Source organism: Triticum aestivum, chromosome 7A, assembly GCF_018294505.1.
Source record: "Triticum aestivum cultivar Chinese Spring chromosome 7A, IWGSC CS RefSeq v2.1, whole genome shotgun sequence".
NCBI classification, from domain to species: Eukaryota; Viridiplantae; Streptophyta; class Magnoliopsida; order Poales; family Poaceae; genus Triticum; species Triticum aestivum.
In genome coordinates, this window is record NC_057812.1 from 620,611,194 (window position 1) to 620,617,259 (window position 6,066).

The 6,066-nt window shown below is 41.0% G+C and overlaps 1 long non-coding RNA gene across 5 annotated transcripts; it reads right to left on the minus strand.

The window, feature by feature from the left end:
* Nucleotides 1–577: 577 nt before the first annotated feature.
* On the minus strand, nt 578–5,331 carry LOC123148704 (uncharacterized). Of its 5 annotated transcripts, none has more exons than XR_006474081.1 (7): nt 4,774–5,310; nt 3,423–4,454; nt 2,511–3,328; nt 1,216–2,436; nt 1,072–1,137; nt 923–991; nt 616–847 (listed from the first exon to the last, which is right to left on the minus strand). It is a non-coding gene; the product is annotated as an uncharacterized lncRNA (long non-coding RNA). The 5 variants fall into 5 exon arrangements; XR_006474080.1 differs by having other exon boundaries at nt 617–847; nt 1,216–2,798; nt 2,871–3,328; XR_006474079.1 differs by having other exon boundaries at nt 618–847; nt 1,216–3,328; nt 4,774–5,034; nt 5,131–5,331.
* Nucleotides 5,332–6,066: the final 735 nt, after the last annotated feature.

Here is a 6,066-nt window from a genome sequence, read left to right on the forward strand (position 1 = left end):
ATTGCTATTAACACGCATAAATCATGGCATGACAGTGCTACAACCCTACAAAAGACTTTTTTTCAAGCAGCTACTGCCATCAGTGTACCATTTTGACATATTTTGTGGTATGAGGACGCAAGCATGCCTCTCTCCTTCACCAAGTATTGTTCCTTTAATGTATTATATCTGTTTCCACAGTGTTGCTCAAGGAGAGAGAGGAGCTGGCCATTAAACCGAGCTCTCAATTTCTGTCAGCACCTACGTGAATGCTACCGCGTGATATCGTCTCCGGCAGCTCTCGGAGTACCAAACCCACCCACAAGGGGATCAAACGCCCCTCTCGTACATTAAAGCCTAGTAGCCTACTCAATTACTCATAGAGCCTCGTATGAAGCAATCTTTGCGGTAGATTTTGCAACGACGCCCAGCACGACTGAATCTTACTACATGTGCTACAGTCGTATGAGTACATGGCCCTTTTGACCATGCCTGCGTTTTTCAACTACCACGTACCATTTGACGATTTTTCTCTTCAAACACACATAGTGGATAGACAGAAACACATTACATTTTTTGGCTAATTTGATTTATTACACTGGATTCGAGTGAAAGTTTCAAACACTAACAACAGGGTTCTAAAATAATTAACTCCTCTGCCTCTTGCACATATGGCTGTCAATCTCATCTTCATCTTCAAACTCTTCGACTTGTACTGCAACTGAGCAGCAGCCAGACCCCTCCTCTGTTGCACTATCCACCTTCACAATATCGCTCTCTTTCTCTCCACCGCTTGAGCCTGTAAATGGATCATGTTCTCCCCAGCAATCATCAATCTGTCGCTGTTTAGTTGATTTGCTGGCGTCGACTGGATGTACTTGAAAAAATTCAGCATGCAATGCAACTATTTTTTACTTCAGTTCAGGAAAGTAATCAAACTAACCAGTATTGCTCTCGTGTTAGAGCACAGTAGTAGATTTCCCTCTTTAACAAAGTTTGATTCAACACACTCCTGAATCATCACAGGTCACGATCAAAAGTGAAAATGAAAATAATTAATATGGATTATTGAAAGAGGAAAGATTAACCTACCGAAAGATCGTCAACATGATCGTCCTCACTGCTCTCATTCATCATAATAACCCCAACGCAACTAAACTGTACATTAAGAGAGGGTATCAGAGTGATTCAAGTACAAATATGCCCACCCAAATACCAGCTCAAAAGTAAACATACCATAACATTGTGAACAACTTCTACAGTTGTATCTGCCTTCTGATGTTCCATGCGTGGCTCCTCCAAGCTTCCTCCCCCAACTGCTGATGTTTGCTTCCTCCCCAAAGCAAACCATTGAACTTATATAGACTACAGAGTGCCACCACCGCTCCAAAGAATGAAGTTCAAATTTCAAATAACATTAACTTCTGCATTCTAACCACTCACAGGCCTAATTAATGCTTGCCTTGCATTTTTTTCTTCAGGGTAGCATGCATTATCATCGTTAATTGGTTGTCAAAATGGTTGTTGCACAATTCTTTTTGTGTTATGCAAAAAAACAACATTGTTTCCAACTTTCCTATTGCTAGCATATAAAGGATTGCTTCAACAAATAACTCAGTTCATACATAAATCTAGATGTCTCTTCCATTTTAAACATTGATACATAAAATCACCACTTGTTCACAAAAACATCTAGTCATTGTCTTCACCATCCATGGAAGACATGCCGGGGAATGTATTCATCCCTTCCATGAAACTGGCCATTTTCTTGGAGCAGTTGTTCTTCCTGTGTCCAGCAACCTTGCAATTGCTACAAAGTCTCTCTTTCCTTGGTTTCACTGGTAGATCACCCCTCTGTGGACATGTAGTACTCTTGTGTCCTTTACCACGACAAATACTACATAATCGTGTTCGCTAATGTGAATCTTCATAAGGCGCTTTTTCACGCGATGTGCTTGGGTACCCCCTCTTCATATGCCTTTCCGGTGCTAACATGACCTCTCTTGAAGAGACCTCAACATTACCATTGCAGCTCTGGTCCACAAGATTGATATGAGACGATTTAGAAATTGTTTCTTTAGAAACGCTTGGGTGCTTTGTTTTTAGTGTTTTGCAAGAAACCCTAGAACCAACCGAGTTGGTCATGCTAGATGCCTTAGCCTTCTCAACCACGCTTAGTCCTTTTTTTTCCATGCTCAATGACATTGCTCTCTGCTTCAAATCACACAGCCCACTCATAACGGACTCGAAAGCCTCTGCATTACTGTCCCCAAGATGAACAATTAATCTGCAATGCAGTTATGTACATCGCAGAATGCCTGAATGTCATTGCATCCGGTGGACCCATGTCTCTCTGGTAATGCTTGATATGATCAGGCAAAACATCATGAGCATCTACTGTCCATCTCTTCATTATGTGTGCTTTCGGGATTTTCTTAACATCTAGTATGATCATTACTTACAGACGAAAAGATCATCAGTTAAAATGTATAATAATCATTAGTCCGATTTAAAAAAAAGTCAGAAAATACCTTAAGTATATGACAACAAATCATTCCCATGTGTTCATATCTTCCACACTCACAAGTGTACTTTGTTTGATCTTCAGATATAACAACCTCATACCTATTCTTGAACCAGAGGGATCTCTCTGCTCAGGGTTACCGTGTATGGCTGCATATTTCCTTCTTGGTTCTATCTCTTCAACATCATAGTAACCATCTACATAAAGAACCCTTCCAAACATCTCAAACATTGTTCTGGTATATATCTTGCTTGCGTGACACTCAATTGGGAGATTAGATTTTATAACAGCCCCCCTGCAGTTTAAAGTGAAAAGTGCCAGTTCAAGTTGCATACAAAATATGTTTGTATAATTCTAGAAAACATACCAGCCTTGTCCTTTTCTCTTGAAATCCTTCCTCCTGCTCTCTGTCATACTGTAGCTTGCCATACTGCTTAACGAAAACGTTCATTGGACATGCTGGTGGCACATAGTTTTTAAGCATGTGGTTCGCACTCTCACTCCGTTGTGTTCTTGTCATTTTTGCACAGAATTTCCCACTGAAATATGGTTTGGCCCATTTCTCCCTAACCTCGTAAACTTGAGCTAGGAATGTGTTACTCGCCAACCCGTACTTCACAATTAAATTGGACCACCCTTTTTCTAATTCTTCTATAGTCAGCATTTCGTCACAAAGACGGTGAATCTCTGTCCTGAAGTCTGACTTCTTTGTATAATTGCTCCCTAGTGACTCCTTTGCTTTTTTTAACACATGCCAGTTGCACCATCGGTGAGTCGTCCCAGGGAATACATTCATAATCGCAACCTCCATAGCCCTAGCTTGATCTGTTATATAAATAAGGTCCATTTTAGATCATCATTGATTTTTTGTTAGTTCAAAAAAGAAACAGAATAATTAGTAGTACTGCTGTAGTGTTACCTGTTAAAATTGTAACTGGTTTCTTCCCGCCCATCATCTTTAGAAATCCGCTGAAAACCCATTCAAAGCTCTCTACTTTCTCATCACGCATCAAGACACCGGCATAAAGCACACTATGGAAGTGATTGTTTACTCCAACAAACAATCCGAAAGGCATATCGTACAGGTTGGTCTTATATGTTGTATCGAATGTAACGACATGGCCAAAATGATGGTACTGGAGCTTGCTACGTCCATTAGTCCACATAATTGTTCTTATCCTACTCTCGGTGTCTACTTGAACTATATACTGGAACTCACTGTCTCTTTCTTTCAAATCTGAAAACAAATCCATAGTTTTCCTAACATCGTCATCCGCCTGTTCCTTGCTTATTTTTCCACATAGCGTCCTAAGGCACCTTTTAGTGAAAGGTACATTCTCTATTCTACCAAAAAACGTGCCAATTATACTTTAAACTTTGCTTAGATTTATGTTATTCTCACGAAACTGAGACACAAGCTCTCTAGTGTATTTGTCAATATGACGATGTGACTGGAAATGCAACTTCTCTGCACAATTTGCTAGCATAGCGTGATTGTGCACATTCCTATACTCACAGATAAACCATCCTTGATCTTCTGTTCTTAGAAGGCGTAACATGGAGGGGCATTCACAACGGCAGGAAGTGGTATTAGTTTTCTTTGGTTTCCCCTAATTATAAAATTCACAGTTAGCTGCACTATAACTCTTCGGTAAATGAACATAAATTACTGTCAGAAAAACTTATAGAATAACCACAGAGAAGGTCTTGCATGCATTTTGTTCCCCTGACGTTGGTTCTGCTTTTCCCGTATCTGATGCCAATTCCTAGCTCCCAAGAATATAGGTTGTAGAAATCATAAGCTTCACCCAAAGAATCAAAAACCAGACCAACCGAAGGTGCAACCACTGCATCTGTTTTCCTGGTAGAAGACCCTCTCGAAGCCTGCTCCAGAGGTGCAACTCTATCTGGTTTAGTCTTTCTTTCATCTGGCGTGACCCCATGCCTCGGCCTAAATGAAAAAAATTAGATTAGTAAATTAATTGTTTCACTTGGACAATAACAAGATGCAGACTTTATGTAAGGTTTTACATTTAAACATATTATGCAGTTTGAAGAAGCATCAGGAAAATAAAGATTGCATTCCGCTTCAAAACTGTATACAACGTTTGAGAGCTGAATAAACGTTTTCTACTTTCAATATTTTCTGTTATTTTTGGCATAACTATTACAAATCGAACCGTCCTATGCATTGCTACAGCCAAGATTTGCAGTATGGTCTTCGGTGTAATTATTTTGAAATCGATCCTTGTTGTGCCAGAATGATATACCTTCTGATCCACCCTCCTGAAGATCTAGTTGCAACAGAGTCGTCTTCTTCGGAAACGTCACGCACAAGATCGATCTGGGTCTCTTCGCTTGGAGAGTCATCAAGCTCCTGGCTCTTTACAACTTCATCAAGTGCTGGCAGCCGAATCGGCCGTTCTAAACTACTCCCTCCGTCTCATAATATAAGAACGTTTTTGACACTAGTGTAGTGTTAAAAACGTTCTTATATTTTGGGACAGAGGGAGTAACTGTTAACCAGTTCGCTACAATACAGAAATTGTACTGTCAACAAGGTAACCCGAGATCTGACAGCTCCCAGATCCAGATCGATGTATTTTCAGTTGGGATGGACAACATACCTTCTCATTAGAGATGCAATCATTCCGCTCTAAATTCTCTTCTGTTGTTGTTGAGCTCGATTCCAGACGACACCGCGCGGTGGTGGTTGGTGGTGGAAGAACTCCGCCACCGTCTTCTCGCCGGAGAGTAGTGGTCCATTTGTTTTGGGTAAGAACAGCAGCACCGTCTACTCAAAGGAGTTCGCTATCCTCGTACAGAAACAGGACGGATGCATTCACCACCCGTATTGATTATCCTTTTCAACACAATTTAATTCGACCGGCCGAAAGTGCTGTTCTTACCTGCACTGAAACGTCATCGTTCTTGCACCCGACATCGTATACAACTTGTATTGGCCAGACTATAGTTTTCCCCGCTTTTACAAAACATATTCACTACACTAGCAACAGATCTTAAAGCCAACAGCCGCCGTCCAGATACAAGGGGCGTGCGCCGCCCGGAGCCAAAAGTGCGCTTTCCATGCATATGATACTAGTCTAAGTTACTACTTTCGTAGTGCAATGTAACATAGTAGTAGCGTCAAAGATGACCGATAAATCATGAGTGGACATGCAGCCACGCGAGGTCGTTATCAAGACCGACCATTTCCGCGTGATTCGTGCAGCTCTAATACATCGAGTCTGTATAATAAATTTCATCCACCGTATACAGTTAGTACAACTCTTGTATTACTTCTGACCTTGCCAGGAGATGGCCCAGAAGGCAGACTCGCGCATTGAAGACATGTGTTGATTAACATGTCAGTCCAAATGGCCAGCTGCACCACAATAACTACACTGATCCATGCTAGTAGTACTCCCTCCATAAACTAATATAAGGGCGTTTAGATAAGTAAAATAGTGATCTAAACGCTCTTATATTAGTTTACAGAGGGAGTACTTGATTAAAAGATGGCCGCGGAGCATGTCTTTTGAAGCGTTAACTACATTGAAAGC